This window comes from Lucilia sericata, unplaced genomic scaffold (assembly GCF_015586225.1).
Source record: "Lucilia sericata isolate MDLA Ls3-8-SP2 unplaced genomic scaffold, ASM1558622v1 Contig000368F_arrow, whole genome shotgun sequence".
NCBI lineage: Eukaryota > Metazoa > Arthropoda > Insecta > Diptera > Calliphoridae > Lucilia > Lucilia sericata.
In genome coordinates, this window is record NW_023994387.1 from 154,244 (window position 1) to 165,816 (window position 11,573).

Sequence of the window (11,573 nt, forward strand, 5' to 3'; positions counted from 1 at the left end):
AAAACTGCCATTCAAATTACATGAGGATCGGTCTAAATTGACCCAACCGACCTATCTTGCAGAAAATCAGCTTATTGTCAATAAATCGTTAAAAAAATTATGGAATTTAGATGAAATTCTAAATTGGGTCTAAATTGACCCAACCGACCTATCTTGCAAAAAATCAGCTTATTGTCAATAAATCGTTAAAAAATTATGGAATTTAGATGAAATTCGATTAGAAGATCTTATCCATTCTTTCAAATTCTACAGAGTTGATTCCTAAATTGACCCATGCTCTCATTATCGGCTTTATTCCGAAAATCTGATGTTCATATACAAATCAGTATTTTATAGCTAAAATGCAACTCAGCATTCAACTAAACGGTCGATCCATAAAGACTTAAATCCATATATGGAACCACCTACCGAAATTAAGCACATGCTTTGATGGTGAGTGTTTATGATTCGGTATAGCCGCATATTTTCAATTTACAATCGAGTTAAGATATAAGTTCCGCACTTATTCAACTAAATATGTGTTTATTAGTTATATTTTCAAAAAAATTAAATTTTTAAAATCTTATACAGTTAGTTAAAAAGCTATCCCAACAATCTAAAGGACACATCGGTGTTTGAATTGTTATTATTATTATTTCCATTAATTATCATCTGCAAAAAAAAAATAATAATAAAAATTATGTCACTTACAGTATTTTATTTTTTAAGAGGACTTACTTCGGGAGCCGCCATAGTAAGGGCGATAATGCAGAATATTGGAAAAATTAATTGAAATAATTTCATTTTGTAAAAGATATTTCTTTGGTTCTTTCCTTTCTGGAACTGTAGAAAATTATGAACTGACAATTGCGTTTATACTTGTTATTAGCGAATCAAATGATTTATATGCGGATCATTATAATTATTAGGAAATTAAATGCGGTTTATTAATTAATGTATTTTTTTATTTTTAGAACTTAATTTATTTAAAAATTCTCTCCGCAGGGAGACTAAAGACTATACTCGATTTAGGTCTCAGAATGTTATACGTTTTGTGTTCTGTGAGCGTTATTTCGCAGTGTGTTATAAATGACATAATCAAATTAATAACTTAATTGATTTATTTCATATTTGGGTACCTTCGTAGGCTAGTAAGCAATGGTTTTTGGAAAGGAGAGCGCAACAGGCCCGTTATTGGCCTATTTCTTCGCATCTGATGATCTAACATACATGAACTTACTTACGAACTATTATAATACAACCTGACCATTTTTTTTTTTTAATTTGAAAATATCCCTGGTTGATTGATATTTTTAGTCTAAACCGCATTCTTGATAAATTTATAAATTACCATAAATAATATTTAATTTGCTGGAGACGTATGTATAAATACAATTGCAATTTGCAAGTGTTTACAGTTCTAGAAAGGTGGCAACCAAAAAAAGTTCACTTATAAGATGAAGTTATTTCAAATATTTTTTTCAACTTTCTGCACTCTCAGCTTAGCCATGGCGTTTCCTAAAGTAAGTCCTTTTAGACAATAACTTAATGGAAGTTAATATTTTTTTTGTTGTTTTTGCAGATGGTAATAGAAGGAAATAATAATAATTGTAATAAAAATACTGACGTTACATTGGGATTAATTTAGTTTTTAAATATTAATAATAAATAAATTTAAATGCAATAAAATGCAAAGTTTGTTTTTATACCCTCCAACACCACATATATATTCCGGGTCCTAATGTAATTCTGAGTCGATTAAGCCATGTCTATCTGTCTGTCCGTCTGTATATCTGTCTTGCTGTCTGCCTCAAACACGCTCACGTAAAAACTAAGTAAAAGAAAAAAGGGGTCTAGGAAACATTTATCCATGAAGAAATTTTCAATTGCCTATATTTAGGTTCGGTTAGGTTGATAGGCAACTATCGGGCCTGTTATGCGCTCCTTTTCATGGAAAATTTTTGTTGGTAACCTTATATAGTATTCACTAAATGTATTATCGTCCGATTTTTAAAAACTCAGTTTCCTGGACGTAATTCCTAAGAATATCCCGAATAATATCACTTCCAAGATATTTGGATCTAACTTCGGCGAAAGCCTGACAATGGCAAAGAAAGTGTTCCAGAGTTTCACTGTCCTCTCTACATGCTCTACATTCGCATGAATCCGCACGTCCAATTTTGTATAGCCGTGCCCGTAATCCTGTGTTTCCACTCAGAATACGTTACATCATACTAACCTCAGACTTGTTAATTTTAAGGAGGCTTCTCGTCCTGTTCTCGGTAGGGTCACCCTATAGGATCTTTGTAGTTCTACCCTCGGTTTCATTATTCCAAGAGGACTTATGGGTTTCTCTCACCCATAATTTGAATTCTGCCCTCGTTGAGTCAAATGGTTTGCCATTCGTCAGGTTAACTACCTCGAGGTTCCTTCTCTTCAAAGCTATTACATTCGCTCTTTCATTGCCGACTACTCCCGAGTAACCTTTACCCATATGATGTGAACCTTACCTCTGGGAGAGCATTCGGTTACAGCTTTTCTACAATCCAATACGGTTTTAGATTTTACTTTATCAGCTGATATCGCCCTAATTGCCTTCTGGCTGTTGGTAAGTATATTAAGCCTTGTGGGCACCATATTTATTCTAATCCAATTTACGCATTCCGTTATTGCTCGGACTTTTGCCTGGAAGCTAGTGTTGTGATTAGATAAACGGTGTTATATTTCTGTTTCTGGGTCTTCAATATAAAAACCCAAGCCCACTTTGTCTCCCAATTAAGAGCCATCCGTGTAGCAACGGATTCCTACTGGTATTTGCTCTAAAGTTCCGCTTGACCAAGACATTCTATCTGGGATCCGCGTTTCAAAGTTCCCGACATATTTTTTTCTCTGGTATGCGATCGGGCATGTCCGATGATTGTGTATAGCCTTCCAATGTGTCCAGTATACATTGATGACGTGTCCTATAACCGCTTTAGGCCAGTTCGCCTAAAGTTATGAGCCGTTCGGCTGTAAGTGCCGCCTCATATTTCATATATGTTTCAATGAGTGGAATATCTAGCATTGTTTCCAGAGCATTGTTTGACGTAGTGCACATGACTCCACTTATACCCAAGCAGCATGTACGCTGAACTACCTGTAGTAGTTTGATATTACTCTTTTTTTGAAAGAAGTCCACCAGATTATTGGAGCATAACTTAGAATTGGTCTAATTACACTTTTATAGAGCCAATGTGTCATAGAAGGACTAAGGCCCCATTTCATGCCTATGGTTCCTCTATATAGCGCCCAGCACCAAAGTACCTTGTTAATACTTTCCTCTATGTGTTGCCTAAATCTTAATAAACCTATATTTAGTTCTCCAGAATATTATTTCTAAAATTTCTTACAATTCTATAGAACTAACTTTTATTAATGCATATTTGTGTTCAAAATCGTACGAAAATAATTATATTTTTTTTCTGATTCACATAGAAATTTATCGAGTTTAATTTAGTATAAACAATGTTACAAGTAGTGTTTATAAACCGGTTAACCGGTTAACCGAAGAACCGGTTTTTATTGCATATTTCGGTTTTTCGCAAACCGGTTTTTTTAAAACATTGGTTTTCGGTTAACCGGGTTATCCGGTTTTTAAGTCTCGGTTAACCGATTTCAAAAAAATCTAATTTTTAGTACAAAATTGTATGTTTTCTTTGATTTTTTATTGTGATTTTTAAAAATTTTGGATAGTTGAGATTGTTAAACAAATGTTAGGAAATGTTAAACATATACTATGCATATAAAATGGAGATTTACAAATTCAGACAAAAAAATAATAAAAAATTAAGTATTTAAACAAATTCCAACCATTATATGAAGAAATTTGTTACTTATTAAGACGAATAAATAACGTTGATTATAAAATGCACTTCCTTGTTTACTGCGTGAGTATAACAAAAATCGAGAAGTTTGTCAAACGTTCTCAAAACGGATTTTATTTATCGAAACATAAGGGTAATTGTCGCTGTCCGAGAATTTATGCTGCTGGGGTTTTTCACAAACTGTAATGGCGCTTAGGTTGATTATCAGGAAGTAAGTACTGACACCTGTGTGTCATTCACAGTAATTTGAACAACCACAGGCGTAGTGAGCGGAGGGTGGTCACAATTAAAGCAGTGGCTCAATGTCTATGTCGAGACAGTCGTCGTCTACTTCCGTTCCCGATGAATCGTCTCGAGCCTGAACACTATTTATACTAGTGTTGGACATAAAATTTTTTATTGATATAGATGCATTATATATTCAAAGGTCAATTTATTCCTCCTATGGCAACTTCCATATACCTGACGAATCAATAATAACTTCAGATCTGTATAAGTTTGCTTTCTTATGATATATTAATGTACATATTTATACTAAAAAGTGCAAATATCTTATTAAGTAATTCATAATATTTCGCAAAATGAAATTTTTCAACTAAATATTATAATATTTTAAAGATTTCCAAACATTTTTGGTTAACCGGTTTAACCGGTTTTTTTGTACTCGGTTAACCGACAAACCGGTTTTTTAGAAATGGTCAATTTTCGGTTAACCGAAAAACCGGTTTTTCCAAAAGTCGGTTTTTTATAAACACTAGTTACAAGGTACTAACTAGGTCTGTATCCGACTATGTTGTACTATACACATATTAATATTTACATATGTATGTATCTATATCTCCATATTATGCAGATAATTGAAGATTAAGAAATTGTTTAGATAAGATCTTTGGAAAATAATTATATATCCAGCAAAAAAAGAACTTCGAAAGAAGCCACGGATATAATGACTTGAATAAAACTAACGTTAGAACAAACTTATAATATCTATAACTAAGTTAATTGAAGTATAGGGTAAAAAATAATATATAAAAATGATGTAAAAAAGCAAAGTATTCAACAGTATTCCAATAAGTTCTATAACGGAAAAAAGTCATTCACTCGTGATAAATATGAAACTAATTAATTTGATCTTAATAGTCGCTTGCATTGCTGCCGGTGCAATGGCTGCTCCAGGAAATGTAAGTTTAAAAATAAACAAAAGTTTTCTATTTAATATAATTTTTAAATAAATATTTAATATTTCCAGGCTAATGCTCAAGGCGTTTTTAATTCCGGCTATTTTTTTCAAGGAAGTAAAAAGTGAAACTTATTTTACTATTCATTTAAGTAGCTGATATTAATAAAGAAACACATTTAATTCAATTTATAATGTCTGAATAAATAAAGTTTTAAATCTTAAACCTGTATATTTTAAATAATTATTATTGCTTAAGACTGACATAAATTAAATTTCAAGTTCTTTTTTTGAAGTGATTACTATTAAATCAAGCAATATTCTCTGCTTAATTTTAGCAAGAGTCAGATAATATTTTTTTCCAGCGGACAGTGGTTTCGAAACATTTATTTTTGAAAATAATTTGGTATCTCTGAAACTATTGGATATAACGCAATGTTTGGAGCTGAGGTATTTAGAGATGTAGGTGATCGAGGGCGGAATGGGGGCCAGTGGGTAGCTCCTCAAAGTTGATCACCTCGGGTATTAAATTATTCAAAAAATTTGCAACAATCCATTTATGATCTGAATAAGCTGAAGTTTAAAATATAACTACTACTTGAAAAGGTCTAGGGTCTTAGGTTTAAATTTGTTTTATTCTAAAATTTTCCCGATCTATTTTTAGTTTTTTAAATATGGTGGCCCCACGGATGGTCGTAAAATTTTTTAAAAATATTCTCTAGATTTCTAACAAAAAATTTCTCAAAAGTTATTATGTCCCTATAAAAAGTAAGACTCATTCAAAGCTGCAACATGTAAAAAGTGCCGTATTTTTTAGGGTTTTTCCCAAAGAAGTCCCTGTATTCTTTCTTTTATAGAAACAAATTTTATTCGGGACTATATACGATCCAGAAAGAGAACTTATGGTAGAAGCATGTAAAATAATATTTGGCCCATTTAAGCGGACACTGACATACATTTTCTCCGCTTTAAAAATTTCGATATTTGTATGTAGAAAATGAGATAACTGCGAACAGTGTTTTCTTAGAAAGACTTGGCTCTATATATGCCCAAAATTTTGTTGAGATATCTTTATCCGTTCAAATTATACATTAACTTAAATTTTATATTTGAAATTTTAAAATATCTCTATATTATGATTTTTTCTTTACTTTTTCGTAAATAGTGTTCTAATAAAGATCCGTTATATTATATATCAATAAAAGTTTAATTCCTAAGTCATTACTTATGATTTGCAATTTCATTTATTAGTCCTGCCCCTGAAGAGGAAAATTGTCCATGGCAAGTTTAACTTTATTCCATCCAATCTAAAATCAACTAGTAATAAGTTTTAACCCAATCGGATAACTAAAAATTAGTGGAGGAATTCGATTAATTATCACAGAAATGGGTAAATCAAATCGAAAACACCTCAGATACAAAGATGTGAAATTTCATTGCGATATATCCAATAGTTTCAGAGATACCGAATTATTTCCAAAAATAAAAGTTTCTAAACCACTCTATAGTCTATAGTCTAGTCTAGTCTATGTCTAGTCTATGGTCTAGTCTATGGTTCTAGTCTATAGTCTAGTCTATAGTAGTCTATAGTCTAGTCTATAGTCTAGTCTATAGTAGTCTATAGTCTAGTCTATAGTCTAGTCTATAGTCTAGTCTATAGTCTAGTCTATAGTCTAGTCTATAGTCTAGTCTATAGTCTAGTCTATAGTCTAGTCTATAGTCTAGTCTATAGTCTAGTCTATAGTCTAGTCTATAGTCTAGTCTATAGTCTAGTCTATAGTCTAGTCTATAGTCTAGTCTAGCCATAGTCTCGTCTATAGTCTAGTCATATGCTATAGTCTAGTCTATAGTCTAGTCAGTCTAGTCTATAGTTAGTCTATAGTCTAGTCTATAGTCTCGTCTAGCCTATAGTCTAGTCTATAGTCTAGTCTAGTCTATAGTCTAGTCTAGTCTATAGTCTAGTCTAGTCTATAGTCTAGTCTAGTCTATAGTCTAGTCTATAGTCTAGTCTATAGTCTAGTCTATAGTCTAGTCTATAGTCTAGTCTATAGTCTAGTCTATAGTCTAGTCTATTAGTCTAGTCTATAGTCTAGTCTTAGTTAGTCTATAGTCTAGTCTAGTCTAGTCTATAGTCTAGTCTATAGTCTAGTCTATAGTCTAGTCTATAGTCTAGTCTATAGTCTAGTCTATAGTCTAGTCTATAGTCTAGTCTATAGTCTAGTCTATAGTCTAGTCTATAGTCTAGTCTATAGTCTAGTCTATAGTCTAGTCTATAGTCTAGTCTATAGTCTAGTCTATAGTCTAGTCTATAGTCTAGTCTATAGTCTAGTCTATAGTCTAGTCTATAGTCTAGTCTATAGTCTAGTCTATAGTCTAGTCTATAGTCTAGTCTATAGTCTAGTCTATAGTCTAGTCTATAGTCTAGTCTATAGTCTAGTCTATAGTCTAGTCTATAGTCTAGTCTATAGTCTAGTCTATAGTCTAGTCTATAGTCTAGTCTATAGTATAGTCTATAGTCTAGTCTATAGTCTAGTCTATAGTCTAGTCTATAGTCTAGTCTATAGTCTAGTCTATAGTCTAGTCTATAGTCTAGTCTATAGTCTAGTCTATAGTCTAGTCTATAGTCTAGTCTATAGTCTAGTCTAGTCTAGTCTATAGTCTAGTCATATAGTCTAGTCTATAGTCTAGTCTATAGTAGTCTATAGTCTAGTCTATAGTCTAGTCTATAGTCTAGTCTATAGTCTATCTATAGTCTAGGTCTATAGTCTAGTCTATGTCTAGTCTATAGTCTAGTCTATAGTCTAGTCTATAGTCTATAGTCTATAGTCTAGTCTATAGTCTAGTCGATAGTCTAGTCTATAGTCTAGTCCTATAGTCTAGTCTATAGTCTATCTATAGTCTAGTCTATAGTCTAGTCTATAGTCTAGTCATACTAGTCTAGTCTATAGTCTAGTCTATAGTCTAGTCTATAGTCTAGTCTATAGTCTAGTCTATAGTCTAGTCTATAGTCTAGTCTATGTCTAGTCTATAGTCTAAGTCTATAGTCTCAGTCTATAGTCTAGTCTATAGTCTAGTCTATAGTCAGTCTATAGTCTAGTCTATAGTCTAGTCTATAGTCTAGTCTATAGTCTAGTCTATAGTCTAGTCTATAGTCTAGTCTATAGTCTAGTCTATAGTCTAGTCTAATAGTCTAGTCTATAGTCTAGTCTATAGTCTAGTCTATAGTCCTAGTCTATGTCTATAGTCTAGTCTATAGTCTAGTCTATAGTCTAGTCTAAGTCTATAGTCTAGTCTATAGTCTAGTCTATAGTCTAGTCTATAGTCAAGTCTATAGTCTAGTCTATAGTCTAGTCTATAGTCTAGTCTATAGTCTAGTCTATAGTCTAGTCTATAGTCTAGTCTATAGTCTAGTCTATAGTCAAGTCTATAGTCTAGTCTATAGTCTAGTCTATAGTCTAGTCTATAGTCTAGTCTATAGTCTAGTCTATAGTCTAGTCTATAGTCTAGTCTATAGTCTAGTCTATAGTCTAGTCTATAGTCTAGTCTATAGTCTAGTCTATAGTCTAGTCTATAGTCTAGTCTATAGTCTAGTCTATAGTCTAGTCTATAGTCTAGTCTATAGTCTAGTCTATAGTCTAGTCTATAGTCTAGTCTATAGTCTAGTCTATAGTCTAGTCTATAGTCTAGTCTATAGTCTAGTCTATAGTCTAGTCTATAGTCTAGTCTATAGTCTAGTCTATAGTCTAGTCTATAGTCTAGTCTATAGTCTAGTCTATAGTCTAGTCTATAGTCTAGTCTATAGTCTAGTCTATAGTCTAGGCCTATAGTCTAGTCTATAGTCTAGTCTATAGTCCCCTAGTATATAGTCTTAGTCTAGAGTCTAGTCCTAGTCTAGTCTATGTCTAGTCTATGTCTAGTCTATAGTCTAGTCTATAGTCTAGTCTATAGTCTAGTCCTTATAGTCTAGGTCGATAGTCTAGTCTATAGTCCTAGTCTATAGTCTAGTCTATAGTCTAGTCTATAGTCTAGTCTATAGTCTAGTCTATAGTCTAGTCTATAGTCTTAGTCTATAGTCTAGTCTATAGTCTAGTCTATAGTCTAGTCTAGAGTCTAGTCTAATTCTAGTCTATAGTCTAGTCTATAGTCTAGTCTATAGTCTAGTCTGTATAGTCTAGTCTATAGTCTAGTCGATAGTCTAGTCTATCTAGTCTAGTCTATAGTCTAGTCTATAGTCTAGTCTATAGTCCTAGTCTATAGTCTAGTCTATAGTCTAGTCTATAGTCTAGTCTATAGTCAGTCTATAGTCTAGTCTATAGTCTAGTCTATAGTCTAGTCTATAGTCTAGTCTATAGTCTAGTCTATAGTCTAGTCTATAGTCTAGTCTATAGTCTAGTCTATAGTCTAGTCTATAGTCTAGTCTATAGTCTAGTCTATAGTCTAGTCTATAGTCTAGTCTATAGTCTAGTCTATAGTCTAGTCTATAGTCTAGTCTATAGTCTAGTCTATAGTCTAGTCTATAGTCTAGTCTATAGTCTAGTCTATAGTCTAGTCTATAGTCTAGTCTATAGTCTAGTCTATAGTCTAGTCTATAGTCTAGTCTATAGTCTAGTCTATAGTCTAGTCTATAGTCTAGTCTATAGTCTAGTCTATAGTCTAGTCTATAGTCTAGTCTATAGTCTAGTCTATAGTCTAGTCTATAGTCTAGTCTATAGTCTAGTCTATAGTCTAGTCTATAGTCTAGTCTATAGTCTAGTCTATAGTCTAGTCTATAGTCTAGTCTATAGTCTAGTCTATAGTCTAGTCTATAGTCTAGTCTATAGTCTAGTCTATAGTCTAGCATGTAGTCTGTTCTATATTCTAGTCTTTCCGATCGAATTTTTATTATTAGACATACCCTGCAAAAATTGAGACAACTCTGCACAAAACTGGAAAGAGTACATCTCAAAAGACTGGTCCAAAACTTGGTAAAAAGTATGTAACGATAGTATACATGTATATGGGTAATTTCGTGTGAAGTGAACCAACTTTAGTAGGCCAGACACAAACTTTCAACTCTATCAGTCAAGAACTGCTGGAGTCAGAGGGGCTCAAAGTTGGACATTTTGGTCATACTGGGTTTTATTGAAATAAGTGTAACTTTTCTTCTATTGGTCCTAGCAAAAATGTTCAGATAGCTATTTCTTCATTCTTTCCAATTTTTTTTTTTAATTTTTGAAAGTTTTTTTTTTAATTATTTTTTTTTTTTATCATTTTTTTTTTAATTTTTTCAAAATGGGCTATTTTTTTTGCTTAAAAGAAAGCTTATTCAATTTCCGTGAAGGGCTTTATAGTACCATAATGGGATGCGAGTGGAATATCTATAAAAAAAATATTTTTTAACTCAGAATAATTTTTTTTTCCAATATTTGGCACTAAATTTTCCCCTATTTTTCCAATATGTACTTTTTTTTGCTCAAAAGAAAGCTTAGACCATTGCCCTTAAGAGCTTTGTGATTACTTAGTGGGATGTGAGTGGGATATATATACATATATAAAATATTTTAACTTCAAAAGCAAAGTTTTTTAGTTAAAATATTATTTTTTTCACTATGCCCCTTGCATCCCACTAAGTGACCACAAAGCTATTAGGGGAATGGTCTAATAATTGGACGATACAACAAAAAAGTCCATTTTTAAAAAATAGGAGAAAATTAAGTGCCTAATATTGAAAAAAAATATTTTTGAGTTAAAAAATAATTTTTTTTGATAGATATTCCACTCGCATCCCATTATGGGACTATAAAGCCCTTCACGGAAATTGAATAAGCTTTCTTTAAACTCCTTTGGATAATTTTAGTTAGGACCAATAGGTGATAAGTTACACTAATTTGAATAAAATTCTGTATGACCAAAATGTCGAACTTTGACCCCCTCTGACTCCGGCAGATCTTGACCGATAGAGCTGAAAGTTTGTGTCTGGCCTACTATCCCATAGTACTAACCGTGGTGCAAATAGGAAGACATCGATTTTTAAAGTAAGGCCACTTGACACGAAATTCCCTATATACATATATACAAATGTATGTATATACCATAAAAGCATGTGATTTTCGGAATAGGGTCATTAATGTCTCCGAGTGCTACAGATTTAAAAACAGTTACTAATTTCTTACATTAATTTTTCCTCACATAAAAAGTATATATGAAAAATCGTGAATGTTTTTATGACACACCTTGTAATTCAATGGAACGTGCATATTTGTGGTTAAAATTGCATAAAAATAATTATGAATAATATGGAAATTTCCTTGTTAGTTTATTTACTATAATTAAACTATGTATAGTATGTTACAAGACAAAGTCCGCAAACCCGACTATATTATACTATACACCTAAAAATATATACATATCAATAAATATAGAAATACCTAACCTAAACTTTAAATTGCATCTCCCTATAAGGCAGATTTTCAAAACAGATTATTGTTCTACTCGGAACTACCTTTCAGAAAAATAGTATCACTTCCCTGGAGTTTAAATTTCCGTTTATTTTGTCTCACTGTGAATTTTAGATC

General features: G+C 32.1%; 2 long non-coding RNA genes across 2 annotated transcripts; one reads left to right on the forward strand and one right to left on the reverse strand.

Moving 5' to 3' along the window:
- Positions 1 to 506: 506 nt before the first annotated feature.
- On the reverse strand, positions 507 to 854 carry LOC119604170. The gene is made up of 2 exons (XR_005231473.1): positions 718 to 854; positions 507 to 651 (listed from the first exon to the last, which is right to left on the reverse strand). It is a non-coding gene; the product is annotated as an uncharacterized LOC119604170 (long non-coding RNA).
- Positions 855 to 4,902: 4,048 nt separating this feature from the next.
- LOC119604183 lies at positions 4,903 to 5,251 on the forward strand. Its single transcript, XR_005231479.1, has 2 exons — positions 4,903 to 5,023; positions 5,092 to 5,251. It is a non-coding gene; the product is annotated as an uncharacterized LOC119604183 (long non-coding RNA).
- Positions 5,252 to 11,573: the final 6,322 nt, after the last annotated feature.